Source organism: Triturus cristatus, chromosome 9, assembly GCF_964204655.1.
Source record: "Triturus cristatus chromosome 9, aTriCri1.1, whole genome shotgun sequence".
Lineage (NCBI taxonomy): Eukaryota > Metazoa > Chordata > Amphibia > Caudata > Salamandridae > Triturus > Triturus cristatus.
The window spans coordinates 448,811,114-448,834,904 of record NC_140592.1 but is presented as its reverse complement, the minus strand read 5'-3'; the positions used below and the strand labels follow the sequence as shown (position 1 = coordinate 448,834,904).

General features: G+C 47.5%; 1 long non-coding RNA gene across 1 annotated transcript in view; it reads left to right on the top strand.

Moving 5' to 3' along the window:
- The window catches only part of LOC146798116 (uncharacterized), a 51,130-nt gene extending 32,331 nt beyond the window's left edge, over positions 1–18,799 (top strand). The window contains exons 2-3 of the long non-coding RNA XR_014969110.1: positions 17,642–17,912; positions 18,602–18,799. This is a non-coding gene — a long non-coding RNA (uncharacterized LOC146798116). The remainder of the gene's footprint in view (positions 1–17,641; positions 17,913–18,601) is intronic.
- Positions 18,800–23,791: the final 4,992 nt, after the last annotated feature.

Below are 23,791 nucleotides of genomic sequence, written 5' to 3'. Positions count from 1 at the left end.
AAATAGCATAATATTAACAAAAATATATGTAAACATATTTAAATATACCAAAAACATAAAATATTAAAAAGGGGAATCAATTTAATTCAAAATAAAACTTAAACAACACACATACTTTACAAATTATTTAAAAATAAGTTGCAAACAAAACATATTACAAATTATAATATTATTATAATAAATCAAACACAAATTTATATAAATTGCAACATAAAATAAATTTTTACAAATTAAAATATATATATACATATATTACCTACTGGCGGTCGCCAGTAGGTAGTTATAGTTAGGACCTATTTTCCGTATGAAATCCGCAGCATTCTATTCCCAATAACTTTGGCGCCGATTAACGAATCTTTGCGAAACTTTCAAAACTATTGGCCAGCTCCGGTCCGCTCCTATCCTAAAAGTCTTGGGATGATTCATGTAGCGGGGGCCGAGAAAAAAGGGGGTACCAAAACGTGTTTTTCCCATGCAATTTCCCATAGGACCTTTAGCCGCAGCTACAGCCCGAACTGCTGAATGGAATTACACCATATTTGGCAAAGAGGTAGTTCAGACTCGTGCCTTTTGCTTAAATGGTGTCATTCTGTTCAGCAGTTCCTGAGAAAATCAAAATCAAAATCACATATATATGTGGGCGGAGCCTAACCACACATCTCATCGTGAGATCTGATTGGCTGTCAGCACTTCATCCAAGAAGTATTGGCAGCCATCTTGGGACCAATATACATGATACCACCTCATTAAAAAGCATTGCAGTTAATAGAAGGTTTTAAGGCTTTAGTTACATTATAAATCATTTCTTGATGATATCATACTCATTTTAGGAAATCTGATGTGTTCTCAGCTGATTTTACCATGTGAAAACGCCTTCTGCTGGGATATCATGAATCATATTTGAGAGAAAAATATTTTCTCATGCTTTTCCCACAGAGGGTTGGAAGGTGATCTATAAGCTAACCTGAGAGCATATTTTCTGTAAATTCACATTATCTTTCTCAGTCATGTGAGAATGAAGTCTGACATTCTCAGCAAAACATGTACATCCAACAAGGACAGAGACTGTCAGTTGATTCCTTTGTGTTCTACTGCAGCTTCCCAGAGTGTTCTAAAGAACAACTAGAGTGCTGACAGTCCTACTTATGACAAACATATGGCACACCTGAAGCCATCTTGGTTGGAATAAAGTGGTAACTCTTAAAACATTTAATTTAATAAGGAACAAAATGAGGGGGTTCATTTTGGCATAGAAAGTTTGATTAGAGCTGCAGAAAGAAAAATTAGGGCACATTTTGAGTGACTTCTCAAATCCTCTTCTATTTCATTAAACAATTCTGACATGGAGACTGAAACATGCTCTTTGAAGACCAGCAGCGGATATCCCTGGTGAGCAGTAGCTTTACTACAGTGATCTAATGAGCAACTAGAGTGCTAACATTCTGAATATATGGCAAATATGTGACACATCTGAATGCCTTCTTGATGGAATCAAAGTAAAAAACTGAAAGTATTCCTACTGAGGAGACTGTAGTAAATGAGGAAATTAGAAAACTTCATAACAAATAAGTCTCCCAAGATGGCCAGCAGAGACAAAAGAGACCAAATATAGCACAAATATCACCCAGATGTAGCCCAAGTATAGCCCAATGACAGAATGTCCCAGAGCGTTCTAAAGAACAACTAGAGCACTAACAGCCTTACTTATTACAAAAGTATGGCACACCTGAAGCCATCTTGATTGGAATAAAGTGGTAACACTTAAAACATTTAATTTGCAAAGGAACAAAATGAGGGAATTTATTTTGCTATAGAAATTATGATTAGTGCTGCAGAAAGGAAAATTAGGGCACATTTTGACTTGTCAAATCCTCTTCTATTTCATTAAAAAATTCTGACATGCAGACCGAAACATGCACTTTGAATACCAGCAGCAGGCTTCCCTGGTGAGCAGTAGCTTTACTACAGTGATCTAACGAGCAACTAGAGTGCTAACATTCAGAATTTATGGCAAATGTGTGATACATCTGAATAACTTCTTGATGGAACCAAAGTAAACAAGCATTGGAAATGCAATAGGTCTCGCCCTCGGTTAAGTTAAAGCAATTCTGTTTGTAATAAGGTGGCTTTTTAGCTTTGCTTTTATTAGTGTTTTTCAAACTTTCATGTATATAACATGCATGTGTATGCATATATGTATATGTATGCACTTGCTGATTCACTGCCGGAGCAGTTCCCTTGCCTGCGACGTTGATGCCGTCAGTGGCGGCAGCGGCCACTATCGTACGATAAATTTCTTTTTTCCATGAAAGTTCCAGGAATTCAAGAGACAGCACACCAGGAAACGGCACAAAAACTTTATTGTGCACTAACTATCGAGGACGACGCATTTCAGCGTTTGCCTTCATCAAGTAACTTCCTGCACCGCAAAGTGCCATAGAAATATGTTATTTATGTAAAAAGTGCTATAGCAAGTGGATGAATCTATAAAAAACCAGCATCTAGGTGTAAACCATACAGTCAACTATTCATGACAAATCAAGAGAAAATTATTGACCATACACAGTTATTAATTAGAAAAATATAAATATGATATTTATTTATTCATTTTCTGTATATATATCATTCATTTAGTGTTTTATTATTGTTGATTTATTCTTTTATATACAAGTTCATATATCATCACTAAATAATCAGACAGACAATATATACAAATACAATTGATACAAGCAATGCGGCAGATGTAGAACTACGCGCGTTTCGGCAGTGTAGCCTTCGTCAGGAGACCGTCTATTGCTTTTGAATCTATATCATAACAAGAAATCCTCGATGTAAAAACTTGAGGTAAGTAAGAGGATATCGATACTTCAAACGTGATGGAGCAACACAACACCACAAAGATGTGTCTACTGCAAATGGGTACAAGTGTCATCGATTTGGGATATTTGATATGGAACAAAGCGCCAAGGATTCTTCGATGTATTAAAACAGGTAAATATGATCGAGACTTGTGAGTTATAGTTATGGCCTATCATAAACCGCCGATATACCAAATGGCCGCCGTACTGATATATAGATGAAAATAACACCTACACAAGAGACTGTTCCAATAGGCAGCTAGGTAGATGATGAAAATGAAGGATATCGATCAGGATAGGCTGTAGTGGAATCACGGTATGGATAGAGGGGCATGAGCGACGCAACGCAGGATATTGATACGTCACAATCAGTCCTCACAGGCCTGATTCTATATTTAAACGTCCGTTCCAGCGCTTTGTTCCATATCAAATATCCCAAATCGAGGACACTTGCTATTTCCTTGATGTTAATCTCCCATTCGATCCTTGCATATTTTACCAATAGACAGACGAGTCGCATGGAAGCTTCGAGGTGACTTTCCGCCCACTCCTTGAGGAGAAGTGGGTTAGGACTTTCAAAGCTGGGGGCAAGCATTATGCGCAGACCTCTCGGTACCCGGCCAGTACTTTTCTAGGGACTTCATTTCCCACCACTTCGTGAGATCGCTTCGACTGCTTTTTTTTCAAAGATTTTAATAAGCTCTCAACGTCCGAGTTTTGATCCACTTGTGTTGATTTCTGGTTATTACTGTCAAAATGGTAGGCAAATTTAAAAATAGTTCTTCTGCTACTTTTTCTCTTTCCCGCAGCCTCTCGTCCGACATTGCACCCTTTGTTATTTTAATCGATTAACACTCGTTCAAAATCCTTTGTGGTTTTCGAACATAAGAACAAGCAGATTTCAGTACCTCCCCACCTGCCACATATGACCCTGCTGTCCACCGACTTACTGCATGTCTCTCTTGTGTCCCCATGAGTCCTCCGACCCTCCAGGGTCACTCGAGCAACTGCAAACTGGCTGATTGTGTGTAAAAGTCGGGCAGGGGGCTGTCCACGAAAAAGCTCCAACGAAGCTACCAATCCGTGCCGGCTTGAGAAACAGTGGTCAGCCCCTTACGAGTGAGGGGTCGGTTGAAGGAAAACCAAGCAGATTTTTCCTGATAAACATCAGTTTATGCTCCAAGATGCAAGCAGGCACCACGCAGAGAAAAACGGACTCTTGAATACTCTGTATTCTACTGTTCAGGATATCGTGTTTATTAAATAAATAAACGGTGCAAAGCGGTCGTAACTCGTTTCGGTCAATGCAGTGGCCTTGATCACATGAGCGCCTGACGGGTGAGTCAAAACACTTTTGTATGGTCCCAGAGTACCATGTGATGCACTGTCAGTTGCTATGATAAACATGAATGTGAAATACTAGCGACTTTGGTCTGGAATGTCAGCAAGTAAATACAGTGCCCGCTCAAATGCTAAAACCAGGTCAGTTTTCCAAATAAATGTAATATATATATTTCCCACAACATTAAAAAGAAAAAAATTCTACTAAAAAAATATAAACATAAACATAATTACTCCCACCTAAAACAACACAACAATAACGAAATATTTTACACTACACAAAAATACGATTTACTATTCTAACTACAATATGTATAAAGTTACATAAAATATAACATTACAAAATAGTATAATTTACTATTCCCACTACGCTTAACACAACAACAAAATGTATAAGTAACAAAAAAAGCAATTCCCACTCCAACCAGTGCAACAGTAGGGAAAGTGTTGGATTGCAGACGGGTAAAATGTACTATTCCCATTCCATTCAGTGCTATTGTAGGGAAAGCGTTGGATTGCAAAGGGGTAAAATGTACTATTCCCACTCCAGTCAGTACAACAGTAGAGAAAGCATTGGATTGCGGAGGGGCAAAATTTACTATTTCCCCTCCAGTCAGTATAACAGTAGGGAAAGAGTTGGATTGCTGAGGGATACAATTTACTATTCCCATTCCACTCGGTAAAACAATGGGGAAAGGGTTGGATTGCGGATGGGTAAAATTTACTATTCCCTCTCTAGTAAATACAACAATAGGGAAAGTGTTGGTTAACCGAGGGGTACAATTTACTATTCCCACTACAGTCCGTTCAACATTAACATCAAACAAAATATCTTCAACAAAATAAAAATATTTTAAAAACAAAGTAACTAAAAAAATATATAAATATGTTGAAAATATAGATATATATTTGAAAATGTAAAAAAAAACATATTATAATGTTCAATACATATAAAAAATACCTACAAATATTAATATCAATAAAATAGAAAAATGATTTTGATACAAATAAATATTTTAATTTAGAAATTATTAACAAAAACATTAATTCTTACATAAATCTAGTTTAGTTACTTCCTACCCTATAACACCACCAAAGTCAGAACCTGCACCTAATTATTTTTTATACTATTAATATAAATATTCATCAACAAATTGATTTTCATTAATTAAATATTAATTATTAATTCATTATAATTAATGTACGTCCCACAATATTCCCACACAAAACACACAACACAAATAATTATTAAATTATTCATAATTATTATTTCTATAAAAATCATTAATTGCATGAAATTGATTTACTTCCCACCCCATACTCCTACAAAACCTGGAACCTAAATCTACAATGTAAAAAAATGTATTTGCACAATTAACATAATAAATGATCAATTAAACAAATGTTATTAATTAAAAAACAAATTATAATTCATTAAAATTACTTAAGTTCCCTCCCTTAACCCCATAATACCCACAACCCCCAACTAAAATTAAACTTAGAAAACATTCATTACACAATTAAAATTGATTTTAATTGTATTTAACAACTAATTATAAATTAAGCAAAATTAATTTACTTCCCACCCTTTACCCCTATAAACCTAAAACACAAACCCCCAAAAATATAATTTAACAATTAACATAATTAACTATCAATGAATTAACTAATATTAATTAACAGCAAAATATTAATTAATTAAAAATAAATTACTTCCCATCCTTTGCCCCAATTAACCCCGCAAACCGCACCTTAAAAAAATACATAATTACCAGAACGAATCATCAATGAATTAATTAATACTAAGTAACACCTAATGAATAATAAATTAATAATAAATGACTTCCCACCCTTTGCCCCTATTAGCCCTACAACCTGCAAAAAAAAAGACACAATTACCATAATTAATTATCAATTAATTAATTAATTTTAATTAACAACTAAGGGGTCCATTTGGATGGCGGTCGGAAAAGCACCCCGACCGCCATGGAAGCGGAAAACAACCGCCCGCCGGCACCGTGGTAAAACCGGCGACCAAATTAGGATCAAACGCCCAAAAACTCCTACCGCGGCGGAACGAGGCCAAGAAAAAATGCCCGTAGGGGGCAGAGATGACCAAGATCCATCCGCAGTGGTCGTATTCGCGGCGGAAAAACACCGACTGGCCGCAAGTATAGCGGAGACACCGGAACCGGAAATTAGGATATCCCCGACGGTCCCGTGGTACGTACCGTTGTCTCCGACCGCCGCGGTCGCACAATGGGATGAATGAGAGAGCCAGCTGAAGAGCTGAAGGACAGCCACCGCGGCGGACAATCCGTATAAAATATGGCAGACAAAGCAAAAAACCCACAAGAAGGCCAAAAAGTGCACACAGAAAACTAGCCATGCCCCCCAAATACACAAAACACACCCGATGACACAACCACATGGAAAAAAGAAAAATACAAATCCCAGGACAACACACCTGTCATCAACACCCCAATTGGACACACCCACATAGCTGAGTATAAAATTAGCCCCTTCCCTGACCACAATCCTTTGCAATACTCCAGGAGAGAAGGGACACATACCCCAGCTGACAGGAGAGGCAAAGGACACAATATCACTAGCCACACCACACACAGCACCACCACCACCTCCACACCAGTACAACTAACCCCCCTGCTCAACACACACCATACACAGCACAACCACAACCAACACTCACACTCCTGCACCCACAACCACTTTGCACACCACACACCATCGCCACACAGAAAATTCCCACATTCACTGAGAGTGAGTTGAAGGTCATGGTAGATGAGATAGTCAGAGTGGAACCACATGTTTTTGGTACCCTGGTCCAACAGACACCATTAGCCACAAGGACACAAATGTGGCCAAGGATAGTCCAAAGGGTCAATGCAGTAGGGACCACCCCAAGATCAAAAAAGGAGATGATGAAGCGTTGGCATGATCTTAAGAGGGTGGTCAAGGAGAGGAGGAGAAATAACTGTGAGCTGGCTCAGAGGACTGGCAGTGGCCCTCCCATTCCACCAAAACCATTCACACCATGGGAGGAGAAGGTGCTTGCCATACTGTATCCAGAGAGTCTCACAGGAGTAGCCGGGGGAGTGGAGGCTGGTAAGTACAAACAAATGACTACCGCCACTCTGCTATGTACTTGCTTGCACAACTACAAAGCTACACCACCTAAGACACATACCATCCATCTGCACCACACACTCACAAAAACATGGCTCACAGATCCAACATTCACCCACTCCCATTCACCTCAAACATAGCTACCAACATAACCAAGGGGGCATGTGTACAGGCAGACAGCACTACAACTCCCAGCCGCCCCCTTGCCCACAGCATCAGCAAGATGGATCCTTCCCCCCACCCCACCCAGAAGCATGTGTCAGCCATTACACAACCCACATCAAACTCACAGGTCGGTAGCCATCTTCCCTGGGAGGGTGTTTGTGGGTGGGGAGCCTGCACCACCATGCACCCTGCCTCCCCTCAGCAGGATGGAGCCCTCCCCCCTGCAGTTGGAAGCCATTGCAGTACACCAAACAAACCTACAGGTAGGTAGCCGTCTTCACAGTGAGGCTGTTTGTGGGTGGGAGGTCTGCACTACTACTCCCAACAGCCCCTCTGTCCCACACCTGAGCAGGATGGAGCAATCCCCCATCCAGGAGCAGTTGGAAGCCATTGCAGTACACCAAACAAACTTACAGGTAGGTAGCCATCTTCACAGTGAGGGTGTTTGTGGGTGGGAGGCCTGCACTACTACTCCCAACATTCCCTCTGTCCCACACCTGAGCAGGATGGAGCAGTCCCCCACCCAGAAGCAGTTGGAAGCCATTGCAGTACACCAAACAAACTTACAGGTAGGTAGCCATCTACACAGTGAGGGTGTTTGTGGGTGGGGGCCTGCAACACTACTCCTACCATGCACCCTGCCCCCTCTCAGCAGGATGGAGCCCTCCTCCACTCAGAAGCAGTTGGTAGCCATTGCAGTACACCAAACAAACTTAAAGGTAGGTAGCCATCTTCTCAGTGAAGGTGTTTGTGGGTGGGAGGCCTGCACTACTACTCCCAACATACCCTCTGTCCCACACCTGAGCAGGATGGAGCACTCCCCCACCCAGGAGCAGTTGTAAGCCATTGCAGTAGACCAAACAAACTTACAGGTAGGTAGCCATCTTCACAGTGAGGGTGTTTGTGGGTGGGTGGCCTGCACCACTGCTCCCACCATGCACCCTGCCCCCCCTCAGCAGGATGGAGCACTTCCCCACGCAGAAGCAGTTGGAAGCCATTGCAGTACACCAAACAAACTTACAGGTAGGTAGCCAGTACATGCACCCACCCATTTTTCACAAATGTAATGGTGCCATATGACAACACCAGCCATATCATTGCACAAATAGGCATAGCTACCCCATTGCCCAGCACAGTGTGCACACAGGTAAGCTAAGGAAACTGTCACAGCTACCAAAGTGTTACACACCAATGCACAAGTAGAAGAAAGTCAGGGCACAATCATGCACAGCACCTAGTTACATGTGCATCGCCATGGGGCAAGTACAACAAGGACCATTAGAAAGATATGAAAGCATGCGTGGTGGTACAAATCAAGATCTGCACATTACAGGACAAAGGTATGCAGGAGATGACAATGGCCAGTCCATGGCCAGATGTGACGTCTGCCAGGTCAGACAAATAAACAATGAGTTCTCAATTAAACACATGTTGTGCCAAGCCCTAGATGGCAACAAGTCCCTGTAATCCTCAATTGTGCACGGGTCACATGGTATGCCTTGACACCTCATACCATGGACAAGTAATGCCTGTACCACTGCATCAGGTCAGGAAGCACAGTAGTGCACATAGTAAACAATGTGATGATCTGTCAATTGTGCAGTGTACAAAAAGTGAATGACACACAGCTCACACAAAGCTTGCCTGGTGCACTACAATTTGAACACAAGTTGGTCGCACACTGCTCGTCACACCAGCAAGTTGCCCCAAAGGACTGTGGTGAATGTAGTGGCGACGGCGGGTACGCCTATGCCACGATGTGTAAAAAGAAAACAGTATGTGTTGCATTTAGCCATCCCTGGACACGTGTTTCGAGGTAGTTGCCTCTCGTCAGCAGGGAGCAGGACAGTGTAAGGGGGTGCCGAGTGGACTGCCAAAATGTAATTAAAACAGGTCAAATACCTCTCATGGCACGCAGGTGCAGAACCAGGGCTCGTCAGCCCGTTAGCTCACGGGAGCCGTAATAATTTGAACACAAGTTGGTCGCACACTGCTCGTCACACCAGCAAGTTGCCCCAAAGGACTGTGGTGAATGTAGTGGCGACGGCGGGTACGCCTATGCCACGATGTGTAAAAAGAAAACAGTATGTGTTGCATTTAGCCATCCCTGGACACGTGTTTCGAGGTAGTTGCCTCTCGTCAGCAGGGAGCAGGACAGTGTAACGGGGTGCCGAGTGGACTGCCGAAATGTAATTAAAACAGGTCAAATACCTCTCATGGCGCGCAGGTGCAGTACCAGGGCTTGTCAGCCCGTTAGCTCACGGGAGCCGTAATAATTTGAACACAAGTTGGTCGCACACTGCTCGTCACACCAGCAAGTTGCCCCAAAGGACTGTGGTGAATGTGGTGGCGACGGCGGGTACGCCTATGCCACGATGTGTAAAAAGAAAACAGTATGTGTTGCATTTAGCCATCCCTGGACACGTGTTTCGAGGTAGTTGCCTCTCGTCAGCAGGGAGCAGGACAGTGTAACGGGGTGCCGAGTGGACTGCCAAAATGTAATTAAAACAGGTCAAATACCTCTCATGGCGCGCAGGTGCAGAACCAGGGCTCGTCAGCCCGTTAGCTCACGGGAGCCGTAATAATTTCAACACAAGTTGGTCGCACACTGCTCGTCACACCAGCAAGTTGCCCCAAAGGACTGTGGTGAATGTAGTGGCGACGGCGGGTACGCCTATGCCACGATGTGTAAAAAGAAAACAGTATGTGTTGCATTTAGCCATCCCTGGACACGTGTTTCGAGGTAGTTGCCTCTCGTCAGCAGGGAGCAGGACAGTGTAACGGGGTGCCGAGTGGACTGCCAAAATGTAATTAAAACAGGTCAAAAACCTCTCATGGCGCGCAGGTGCAGAACCAGGGCTCGTCAGCCCGTTAGCGCACGGGAGCCGTAATAATTTGAACACAAGTTGGTCGCACACTGCTCGTCACACCAGCAAGTTGCCCCAAAGGACTGTGGTGAATGTAGTTGCGACGGCGGGTAGCCTATGCCACGATGTGTAAAAAGAAAACAGTATGTGTTGCATTTAGCCATCCCTGGACACGTGTTTCGAGGTAGTTGCCTCTCGTCAGCAGGGAGCAGGACAGTGTAACGGGGTGCCGAGTGGACTGCCAAAATGTAATTAAAACAGGTCAAATACCTCTCATGGCACGCAGGTGCAGAACCAGGGCTCGTCAGCCCGTTAGCTCACGGGAGCCCTAATAATTTGAACACAAGTTGGTCGCACACTGCTCGTCACACCAGCAAGTTGCCCCAAAGGACTGTGGTGAATGTAGTGGCGACGGCGGGTACGCCTATGCCACGATGTGTAAAAAGAAAACAGTATGTGTTGCATTTAGCCATCCCTGGACACGTGTTTCGAGGTAGTTGCCTCTCGTCAGCAGGGAGCAGGACAGTGTAACGGGGTGCCGAGTGGACTGCCAAAATGTAATTAAAACAGGTCAAATACCTCTCATGGCGCGCAGGTGCAGAACCAGGGCTCGTCAGCCCGTTAGCTCACGGGAGCCGTAATAATTTGAACCCAAGTTGGTCGCACACTGCTCGTCACACCAGCAAGTTGCCCCAAAGGACTGTGGTGAATGTAGTGGCGACGGCGGGTACGCCTATGCCACGATGTGTAAAAAGAAAACAGTATGTGTTGCATTTAGCCATCCCTGGACACGTGTTTCGAGGTAGTTGCCTCTCGTCAGCAGGGAGCAGGACAGTGTAACGGGGTGCCGAGTGGACTGCCAAAATGTAATTAAAACAGGTCAAATACCTCTCATGGCACGCAGGTGCAGAACCAGGGCTCGTCAGCCCGTTAGCTCACGGGAGCCGTAATAATTTGAACACAAGTTGGTCGCACACTGCTCGTCACACCAGCAAGTTGCCCCAAAGGACTGTGGTGAATGTAGTGGCGACGGCGGGTACGCCTATTCCACGATGTGTAAAAAGAAAACAGTATGTGTTGCATTTAGCCATCCCTGGACACGTGGTTCGAGGTAGTTGCCTCTCGTCAGCAGGGAGCAGGACAGTGTAACGGGGTGCCGAGTGGACTGCCAAAATGTAACAAGCCCCGGACCAGCACCTGCACGCCATGAGTGGTACTTTACCTGATAATGCTTTTTTGGCAGTCTATGCGGCAACCCCACACACTCACCTACTCCCTGCTGACGAGAGGGAACTACCTCAAAACACGTGTCCAGGGATGGCTAATGCGACACTTACTTCCTTCGAATACTTTTGGCACAGGCGTAATCGCCGTCGCCACTACATGGACCACAGTTCCTTGGGGTAACATGCTGGTAGGACGAGCAGAGTGCGGCCAGTTGGATTTTTTGTATTAAGGCTCCCATGAGCCATTGGGCTGACGAGCCCCGGACCAGCACCTGCACGCCATGAGTGGTACTTTACCTGATAATACTTTTTTGGCAGTCTACGCGGCAACCCCACACACTCACCTACTCCCTGCTGACAAGAGGCAACTACCTCGAAACACGTGTCCAGGGATGGCTAATGCGACACTTACTTCCTTCGAATACTTTTGGCACAGGCGTAATCGCCGTCGCCACTACATGGACCACAGTTCCTTGGGGTAACATGCTGGTAGGACGAGCAGAGTGCGGCCAATTGGATTATCTGGTGCACTACAATGACCATTTCCAATCTGACCCACAGGTGACCAAGAACTCACTGCAGAGGACAACACCAGAAACCTGCAGAGCCAGTCTCCCCCCCGGTACATGGACTCTCGGATGTTGACTTCCAGGATTCCATGGACGATGAGCTCGAAGCCGGTCCATCTGGTGTGCCAGGGAGCAACAGGTCCCAGGACCCCATCGCCCCTCCCACCACATCTGTGCCAACAATAACTTCACAGCAGACCCCTGCTGTCACAGCCTGTGCGGCCACCACCACCAGCAGTGCTGCCTGCAACAGCCTCCCTGTCCCAGAGGATGACCAGCACACACCACTGACAGAGGAGGGCAGGGAGAGGATGCGTGTGCCCACAGTGGTGAGTCAACATGTCCGTGGCAGCAGGGCAGGTGGGAGGGGCAGGGTCACCCACTGACACCAGGAGGCTGGGACCCAATCCCTGGAACACATCACCAGAGTCCTGGGCGCATACGAACAGGCCCAGGGATGAACGGGCCGGTCAGACGAACTGTTACACAAGCTCATCCTGCTAATGAGGTCCATCGACACCCGCATGGAACAAATCGTGGACCTCTTGGGCCAGCAAGTGGCGATACTGAGGGACAGGCATGCACCACAGACAACACCTCCACCTCCCTCTGGTGGGCGCACAGTGACAGTTCACCATCCTCCCCTGCGCCCACAGAGAGGGCTGAGTCCTCAGACCCCACTGGCCCTGTAGCAGAGCCCCCCCCAGCCAAAGCGACGAAGGGGCCGTCCCAAGAAGACACTGGAGTATCTGGAGGACAAGCACCTGCCAGACACCAGTCACAGAGCCAGCCATGATGGCAACCCTCTCCACCACTGCATTGACTTTTTGGACTGTCCTTCCCCACACTGCCTTGTGAATGGCATCTGTCTGTTGGACTGGGTCACCACAGCAATGTGGTGACTACTCGATTATCTCATCTACCACAACTGTCAGCTCACTGCTCCACCCCCAATGGAAATGTACACACCCCCTCGCATCTCACCATTGCAAATAAAATATCCTCACATACATGTTGTCGTGTCTGCTCTGTCTTTATTGCACGATGTACAGTCTTCAACATGATCACAATGTACCAGAAGCATGGGCTGTATATAGGCCAGGAGTAGTCGAAGGCACCTAGGGAAACACAACAGAACTACTTTCACTGGTCTGGGTGTGGCATCACAGACACCACACAACACCTACCATCAGGATAACCCAACATGCACATGTCACAATGTGCAACAAGTGTCAACATACACGTCCTGTAGATGTACCCAAATTACCTGTCCCAGAAACATTTCCAACCACCACTGAGTCTACAACTGGCTGCTGCTACAATTCTCACATGCCCCTTCATGACAACAGCATTATCAGCAGACAATGGGTATGTTGTACATTGACACCCACCTTCCAGTGAAGTAGCGGGTGATGAGCTGTTCACGCAGGTCAACACCTTCCTCCTCTCCACTGTCCTCATCACTGGACACGGCTTGGTTTGCAGGTTGGGACCTTGGGTCCTCACCATCATCCAGGAGCAGGGGAATCTCCTTGCGAATGGCTAGGTTGTGGAGCATGCAGCATGTCACTACAATCTGACACACTTTCCCAGGCGAGTATGCCAGTACACCTCCTGTCTTGTCCAGGCAGCGGAAACGTGACTTTAGCAGACCAAAAGTACGCTCCACCACACAACGTGTCCTCCCATGGGCCTCATTGTAGCAGACCTCAGCCGGGGACCTGGGATTCCGCAGTGGGCTCAGCAACCAGGGACGGTTGGGATATGCAGAGTCACCTAGGTATGACAAACACAAATAGACATTGCAATGTTGCAGAGGCTGAGGGCAGCAAGTCACACACCCAGCAGGCGACACGACTAGGCATACTCACCCACAATCCATGCACGCTCGGGAAGAAGATTAGCCATCAGCTGGGGCACAATGCTGTTCTGCAGGATGTAGGAGTGATGGGCCGAGCCTGGGAATTTGGCACACTCATGCGAGATGGTCATATCTGCCAGGCACACCACTTGCACATTGATGGAGTGGTAATGCTTGCGATTGCAGTAAATATGCTCACTTGCCTGTGGTGGCACAAGCCCGACATGGGTGCAATCAATGGCCCCAACAACATTGGGTATGTGTCCAAGGGGATAGAAGTCTCCCTTCACAGCTGGCAATTCAACACCCCTGGGGAGATGGATGTATCTGTCCTTGTATAGCATCATGGCGGCCAGTACATCAAGTAGCACCATGCTGAACATCGGTTGTGACATCCCACCAGCGCTGGCCACTGTCTCTTGGAACGATCCAGTGGCTAAAAAATGCAGGGCTGCCATCACCTTATAAGTAGGGGTGAAGGCTGTTGGATATGTTCTGCGGGGCTGCAGGTGGGGCCCCAACAGATCACAAAGGGTTTTCAGGGTGGCTCTGTCCAGGTGGCATTTCCGTATGATCGCAACATCCTTCATGTCCTCCAGCACCGTCAAGTGACGAATCAAATTTGGCCTCCTCCTATTGGAGATGATAGTGAATACATGTCAATGCAATACAGCATGAGATGTGCACAGCACATCACATTCTGGATGACAATACGACTACAATGACTGACCTCAATCTTGACTAACAGACCAGCTCACATGTAGGGACACCTTCATGTACACAAAGGCCACACCTGTCAACTTACACAAGGCAAGTACCTCAAACACCACCTTGGTCAATGTGAATGCACATAGGGATACGGCCACATTTCAAATGGGCACACCGGGGAGTATAGCATCCAGCAAATGTGTAACTAATCTAACCCACTGTCTCATACCTAGCTGCTGTACCTGTCACACCTCAATGCATCATTACAACCTGGCACACATCCACCACACAATGACCACAGTCGGCGCTGGAATGACGAATGTGTGCATGAGCAGACATGAGAGACAATGAAACATAGTTCATCAGTCATTGAGATGAGCATCGCTGTGATTGTCACTGCATCGCAAAACATTGACATGTGTACACATTGTAGAGTCCAGAACATCACTGTCCTGCCTACACCAACTTCAGATCCATAAGTGACATGTGAGTGGGTACAGACCAATCTACGAAAAACACACACAAACATGGCATGTGTAGCCATCAGTGGAGTAAATGGAACAATGGCCTCGTGTGCACGGTGATGTTCCATTGACTACCTTGGCACTGTACCCTGTTGATGTTTGACAGATGGGCATTGCGATTGTATGGCACCCAAATCGCGGTAGCTGCCGCATGGCCCGGGTGGTGTGTCACCAGCACCCCCATTCACACAAGTGCGGTAGTCATAGGCATGGAGACATGTGGAAATGGCAGTTGGCATGCTCCGCTGCATGAATGGCTGAGCCTCGTGTCAATGTATGGCACCCATATCGCGGTAGCTACCGCCTGGCCCTGACGGTGTGTCACCAGCACCCCCATTCACACAAGTGCGGTAGTCATAGGCATGGAGACATGTGGAAATGGCAGTTGGCATGCTCCGCCGCATGAATGGCGGCACCTCGTGTCAATGTATGGCACCCATATCGCGGTAGCTACCGCCTGGCCCCTGCGGTGTGTCACCAGCACCCCCATTCCCAAAATTGTGGTACTGATAGACATGGAGACATGTGGAAATGGTGGTTGGCATGCTCCGCCGCATGAATGGTGGAGCCTCGTGTCAATGTATGGCACCCATATCGCGGTAGCTACCGCCTGGCCCCGGCGGTGTGTTACCAGCACCCTCATTCACACAAGTGCGGTAGTCATAGGCATGGAGACATGTGGAAATGGCTGATGGCATGCTCTGCCGCTAAATTCACGGTAGCGCATACCGGGCCCCTGCAGTGTGTCACCGACATGGAGCTTGCCCTAGAGCCAATTGGAGCCATGATTGCGGTGGCATGATGCAATTTTGAAGATCGCGGTACACGTGCTCCGCCACCGCAGAGGCAGTCATTGGCTACATTTGAAAGATGCACCATCGCGGTAGAGCACCCCGGGCCCCAGCGTTGTGTCACCACCATGGAGCATGCCCTTACAGCCAATGGGAGCCATGATTGCGGTGGCATGATGTAATTTTGAAGATCACAGTAGGCGTGCTCTGCCACCGCAGAGGTGGTCATTGGATGCATTTGAAAGAGGCAGACCTGGACCACCAATTGCTGCAGCTTGGCACTTTTGAAATGACCCCAGGGGGCTATATATGTGTGGGAGTGAGCCTCACATTTCCACTGCTCCCAGAGCCTGCTGCCTAGGACCCCTCACCTGCTGCTGCCTCCAGGGACTGCTGCCAGAGACCCCTCACCTGCTGCTGCCTCCAGGGACTGCTGCCAGAGACCCCTCACCTGCTGCTGCTACCAGAGCCTGCTGCCAGAGACCCCTCACCTGCTGCTGCCTCCAGGGACTGCTGCCAGAGACCCCTCACCTGCTGCTGCCTCCAGGGACTGCTGCCAGAGACCCCTCACCACCCAATTCCGTTGCTGTCTCATGTCCACAGTGATGGCAAGGACAGAGAAGATCTGTGCCAGTCCCTTCACTAGCGAGGAGCTGGAGGTCCTGGTGGACGAGGTGCTCACACAGTACCCAAGGCTATATGGTGCCCCAAATGTCGTGGTAAGTCTTCAACAGTGGTGGGGTGAGGCAGGGGGCCCAACATGTAGTTGGACTGATGCAGTATGTGCCTGGGAGTGTGGGGTGGTGTCATGCACTTCCTGACATGCTGTCTCCAGTGGGAGGGTGTGTGTACCCAATGCCACAGCTTTCCCTCCATGCACATGTAAGTATGAGTGACCTGTGTTGTGTTGTCAGCCATACAGTGACACAGAAGGTTGTTCATGCTGTAGTCAGGACAGTGATTGCTTGGCTGGATGGCTGTGTGTACCCCTGTAGTCCATCTCAGTGTGAGCCCAGCTGGCCTGCACAGTCCCCGCCTACAAAGACAAGGACACGTCACTTAACTTACAGAGTATGACATCAGTCTTTTCACATTGCACTCCAGCCATGGGCCATCTCAGTACTGTATTTTGCACACAACTGCCCTTGTGTGAATGGCATTTTGTATTTGTGAGATCATGTCCCTCAATGTGACCACCATTACACTTTCATCTATTCACAGGACAGGTACATTGATGGCTGCGCAGTCTTGGACACAGTGAGTCCACCCCCAAACACAGGTTGACATGTGATGTATGTGTTGCTCAAGCCAACAATGGACTGGAGATGTGGGCAGGCTACATGGGTGTTTCAGTGCTGGTATCCTGCATGTGCGTGAGATGTGCAGGGACTGTGTTCCCCTCACACCTGCATGCTTTAACATCAGCTTTTCCCATGTAGGTGTCCCATGTGATCTGTGCTACAGTCTCTGATTGACATATTGTTGGATATGTGATGATTTTGTATCTTGCTGCTATACTGATAGATGTTGGTACATGACACTGTGTCACTGATCATCTCCCCCTCTTGTCTTCCATGCCTGCAGCTCAAGGTACACCAGCGTAAGGCCGTGTGGAGGGCCATTGCAGCGAAGGTGCGAGCTCTGGGGGTCTCAAACTGACGGCGCACCCACTGCCACAAGAGATGGGATGACATCAGTCGGCTGGCAAAGAATGTGGCGGAGATGACCTTGGGGCTGCTTCCTCGCACTGGGCGTTTGGCACAGCGCAGCATGACACAACTAATGGGGCGCATCTTGGCAGTCACACAGCCTGAGCTGGATGCACGTTTGAAGGAGCATCAGCAGCAAGCCAGGGGTGAGCATTTGGGGAGTCTGACTTTGGCTGGGAGTGGCTGCATGTGTACAGAGCCTGTGCCAACGCTGGCCTATGTGATGTTGGTAGTGTGATGCTGTGGCATGTAAGTGGCTGCTGTCCTGGGTGCCGGTGGCATGCATTTGCCCTACCTGTAATTGCAAAGGTGATTTGGATGCTGTGCCTTCACATTACATTCAGGTTTCTTCTGCATTGGGGTAGTCCTGGGAATCCCATGGGAGGGATTGGGGAGGCCTACACATCTGACAGTAATGTGCACCATTCTATTGTCCACAAGGTACGACATGGTGGGTGGCATGGGCTAATGTCCATTGTGGACTGTCATGTTGTAGTCTGGGTCTGTGTTGTCCCCTCCTGTTCCATCCAGATCTGTCATTGACAACAAGTACTGTGCCCCCATCATGTCCCTAGGTATGCTCAGCGCTAGTTGTGTGTCTGTTTGAACAGGGCCACAAGCAGGGTGTTGTGCTGTGTGGTCATCACATGGCTCACTCATGCCTGAGTTTCCAGATTCCACGCACTGCTTGAGTCAATATAGTAAGTTGGCACGATGTGATTGCACAGGGTGGTGTGCAACATGTAGATTTGGTCATCTTTTGTGTTGCATTGCTTGTATATGTTTGTTCTGTTGCTGTCACTGACCTGACCCTACATCTCTCTCTCTCATGCAGCATCACCTGTGGTCATGGAGGGACAGGAGACGGACACCAGTGGGGGTGAAACTAGCACAACAGCTGCCCAGGAGCCCAGTGACACAGATGTCACCAGCGCCTCAGAGGGGGACAGGAGTCTGCTGGAGGAATCCCAGCCAGAGACGCAAAGCACCACATCCTCTGATGCCAGCGGGGATGCTTCCAAGTTGGAGGGCACAGGGAACGGGGACTCTGCATCGACTTCCACCACACAGCAGCCAGTGCCCACCCTCCCAGCCACTTCCTCTGGTGCTGCCCATGTCCTCCTCAGTAAGAGGGTAAGAGTGTCCTTCACCCCTGGCACTGCTGGCCCTGTCCCTGTCCCCCTGCTGCCATCAGTTCTGAGTCTATGGACCTTTTGCGCCAGCTGTTTGTAGGCCAGACAGCTCTCCTCAATGCCTTCATTGACCATGACAAGAAATTGGCCCAGGTGCTTGCTTTCATGGAGGGCATACATTCAGACGTGGGTGGGCTGCACCGGACAGTCCAGGCTTTGTCATCAACTGTAACGTCTGCCCTGCAACAGGCAAATGCTCACAGTCCAGCTCTGGTCTCTTTGTCCACCCCCCTGGCAGTGGCCATGACTGACGATAGTGACCACGGTCCACATACGTCAAAGTCACGATACAGCACACAAAGCACACAGCAGCAGCAACCTAAGCGGTCCAGGGCGCAGACACCATCCCCACAGAAGACCAAAGCCACCTTAGAGTGCAGGGAGAAAAGCCAGTCAGGTGACACCAGTGGACAAAAAGCAAAGCAGCAGACCTCAGGCACACATGCCTCAGTGGCATCTCCATCCAAGGACTCTCCTGTCCTTAAAGCATTGTGCAAAGAGAAGCATACAGTGTGTATGCCCACCATGGAGGTGGTGCATGCCGAGGGTACACCTAGGAAGGGCTCCAAGGCAGAATCACCAACCACCTTGACTCCCATTCCAAGCCCAGTGAAGCAGGGGCCAGAGTGCACTGTAGGGGTAATACCTAGTAAACAGGGGAAGGGGGGGCAGAGGCGAAGCCAGGCAAAGTGTTCCGCTGGGTCCAGCACATCACCAGAGGGGCTGCCAGTGTCTGCACCTGCTGCAGCTGTGGTGGTGAGTGTGCCTGTTGTGCCCACACCACTTCCCATTGATCCAAAGTCAGGCAAGCCATTTAGGATCCCCAAGAAGTGGAAGGGCACCCCTCCATAATCTCCCAGCCACACCGTGTCTCCCGTCTGCATGACTCTACCTCAGGGGTCTTCAAACTGTGGGGCGCGACCCCCAGGGGGGCCGTGGAGTCATGCAAAGGGGGTCACGCCTTCCCAGTCACACTTCTGCCCAGGCCCAAGGGCTTCAGCCCCCCCCACCTCTTCCCCCATCCTGTGTCTCAGCCCGGGCTGCTGCAGTGAAACTTCAGCTGCTGGGGGCTCAGCTGGGCAGTGTCTGGAGTCTTATCTCCGGCACCCCCATGTTTTTCACAGGTCTTTAAAGACCATTTGCATTTTTACATGCCTTTGCAAACTGGTTACAGAGGCTTAGGTTTTTTTCCTGGTTCCAGTACTCCCTGGGTCCCCACTCAGCCTATTCCTTTCATTTGTATTTTACATTTACTGCTGTAGTGTGAGAATACATTTCAAGGAAAGGAATACAAAATAGGCTTGCCAAAAGAAAAATGCCTGTCGTGTTTTGTTTAAAGAGCCTGCAAAGATCTCCTCTTGGTACTAAATAGACTTAGAAATAAAAAAGTATGTATGCATTCATCATGTGACTTTTCTGTCTTTGTTCTCTTTAATTATCAGTCATGGATCATTGAGGCAGCCCTAGAACACAATTAAAAGTGCTTTCTATTTATATTTGCTTTTGGAAGTATGCACAGATAAGTGCTGAAAATACCGCTTTAGTTGACTGCTTTTTTTTGTACCGACTGGGCCATCAAAATAATCTGCTGGCAACCCTAACCATAGGACTGGAAGTTTGTTACAGGATCAGCACATTATTTATTTCCTTCACCCTCGATCCCCAATTAATGCCACAATAGTTTAACTTAGATCTTAAACTCTACACCGCCATCAATAACATGCTGAGTTACTTCATGGGTCTGGGAATGCACCCTGCATTCAGACAACTCATTCCTCATTCTCGCCCTTCATTTTCATGCTCACCCTGCACCCACAGCGATCACAATGCACTCACACTGATCACCATGCACTCGCACCATTCACCCGCTCACCTTGCACTCACAGTGATTATTATTATTATTATTTATGAAGCTTGTAAAGCGCACGGCTACCCCCAGAGGGGGTGTCCTGGCGCTGTAGACTGCAGACTTTGAAAGAGAAGCAATTTTAAGGGATGGTGAACAGCCAGGTTTTCAATTTATTACGAAAAAGAGATTCTGAAGGAATAAACCTAAGATCTAGTGGTAGGCTGTTCCAGAGTTTAGCCGTCATTACGGTGAATGCTCTACCGCCCATTCTGGAGCGGCGAAAGCGAGGAACAGTAAGGAGACGTAGGTTGTTCGACTGCAAGGATCTGACCGATTGGGATAGCACAAGTCTCTTTCTCAAGTAACCCGGGCCTGACCCATTAAGGACCCGAAAAGCAAGAGTCAGCATCTTGAACTGAATGCAACGGGAGATGGGAAGCCAGTGTAACTTCTTACGGTAGGATGCAACCGACTGACGGTAGGGGATATAACCTATCAGTCTCGCCGCCGCATTCTGAACGATCTGAAGACGTTCAATTTGGTACAAGGGGGCACCGGCATAGAGACTGTTGGCATTATCCAGATGTGACGTAATCAGGGCGTGGATGACAGTTCTACGGGCATCAAAAGGAAGGTACGGAAAGATCTTTCTAATCATACGCAGTTTCCCGAAGCAGGCTGGCGTGACCTTATTAATTTGAGCCTTACAGGAAAGAGCGTTGTCTAATTGAAAGCCCAGATTACGAGCTGTTTGGACAGGAGTGGGAGGGGGGTTAAGCACAGTCAGCCACCACAAAGTGGCAGGTAGAGTAGTTTTCTGATTAAAAAATAAGACCTCCGTCTTATCGGTGTTGAGCCTGAGATGATTAGAAGTCATCCAGAGCATATATTGCCAAGACAATGGCGAAAACTGGCGAAGCTGGAGTCAGAGTGATCTCTAAAGGAAAACATAAGCTGAGTATCACCAGCATAAGAGATCACTCTGACCCCCCAGGACTCCACCACCTCAGCCAAAGGGGCAAGATACACGTTGAAAAACAGAGGGCTCAGCGCAGAGCCCTGAGGCACACCACAGAGGAGGGGTTTACCCTCTGATTCGAATGGTTTGAGAAGAACCTTCTGAGTTCGTCCTGTAAGAAAGGAGGCAATCCAAGATAGAGCGGCGCCACCCAATCCAATCTGCCTCAGACGATCCAATAGAATTTCGTGGTACACCGAATCAAAAGCGGCGGATAGGTCGAGAAGGACCAAAATGGCCTCCTCGCCCCTATCCACAAACTCCCGGATCGTCTCAGAGACCTCTAATAGAGCAGTCTCAGTACTAAAACCAGTTCTAAATCCTGACTGTGAGTCATGAAGCAGTGAATTGGCTTCTAAATAATCTGCCAATTGTAACTGCACAGCCTTTTCCAGGACTTTCGCTGGTTTGGGGAGGAGAGAGATGGGGCGATAATTGCAAAATTGCGCCGGGTCCGCATCCACTTTCTTCAGAATGGGGACTAACATGGCCTCCTTCCAAACAGTCGGGAACTGGCCCGTGCGCAATGATGAATTCCAAATAAAGAGGAATGGTCTGACCAACAGGGGAGCCAGGTTGCCCATGACCTTAGCAGGGACCGGGTCTAGAGGGGAGCCAGACTTGCACTGGGTAAGCAGATTAAGTGCAGACTCAGTAGTAAGCTCTTTAAAAGCCACCAATGACGATCTCGCAGAGTCACTGGCACAGGAGATATGGGAGGTCAGTAGGAAAAGAAGACGTAATGTTGTCAATTTTGTCTTGAAAGTACACCGACAAACCATTACATAAAGCCTGGCAAGAGGAATTCTGAGGCACCATAGCGGGGGGCTTAACAAAGTCCTTTACAATATTGAAGAGAGTTTTAGAGGAGTTATCTGCATTCTTGATTTGTAGAGCAAAGAAATCTCTCATCGTGGATTTTTTTTATTGTAAAAAGTTTTTTAAAGCAGACTTGTAGATAGTTTTAGCCTCTAGATCATAAGTTTGCCGCCATTTACGTTCTAATTTTTTGCAGCGACTCTTTTCCTCACGTAGGGCAGGGGAGAACCACGGGGCAGAAGGTCGAGATCTAGCGGAGGTGATAAGTTGTAGGGGTGCGATGGCGTCGATGGCAAGCAGTAGAGCAGAATTGAGCTGAGCCACGCTAGCATCAATATCTTTAGACAGTGAGTCTGGTTGATATGAGAAAAAGGGATCTAAGGCAGTACAGGTAACTTTATGCCATTTTCTCCTGTACTCCCTACCAAGCACCACCGGACCAGGTGCCGAGGGAAGCGTGAGGTCAAAAGGGAGAAAGTAGTGGTCTGACCAGGTGAGAGGGAGGGAGGGATGTACTGTAATAAGTGATCACTCTGCACTCACAATGCACTTGTGCTGCTCACCCTATACCTCACCCTGCAGTCACACGAGTACACTACTCATCCTGCACTCATGTGACACTTCAATCACCTGTCCCCCTCACTACTCAATATGCAACTCACTCAAACAAGCCCATCAGTAATCATACATTCATTCATCCCATTCTGAACTTGCATCCGCACCCAAATTCATATGCCACCTCATTCACCCTGCAGTCACTCCTCTTGTCCTACTCTCACTGTTGCATCGCTCACCGTGCACTCACATGGGCACTCTTGTCACCCACACAGTGCAGAGGGTTAATGTGCCTGCTACAAAGAATATGTACCATGCAGATCCCAGAAATGAGTGTGAGTAAACTATGAGTAGTGCTATAAAATATGAAATGAAACAGAAAGGTGCTATAGAGAGATGCGGTGCATTGTTGGTGAGTGGCAGTGAAGGAATTCATGAAGAAGGAGGAAACGGGGGTGGGGCATCAAAAAAGACTGATGCACCGGGTGCGACCAGCGTTAGGACCAGCCCTGACTGGGAGTGTTAGCCCCCTCTCTGAAGTTCTGGTCTAGTGGCTCCCCTGCTTCTGCCTATTATTATTTACATTTGTAG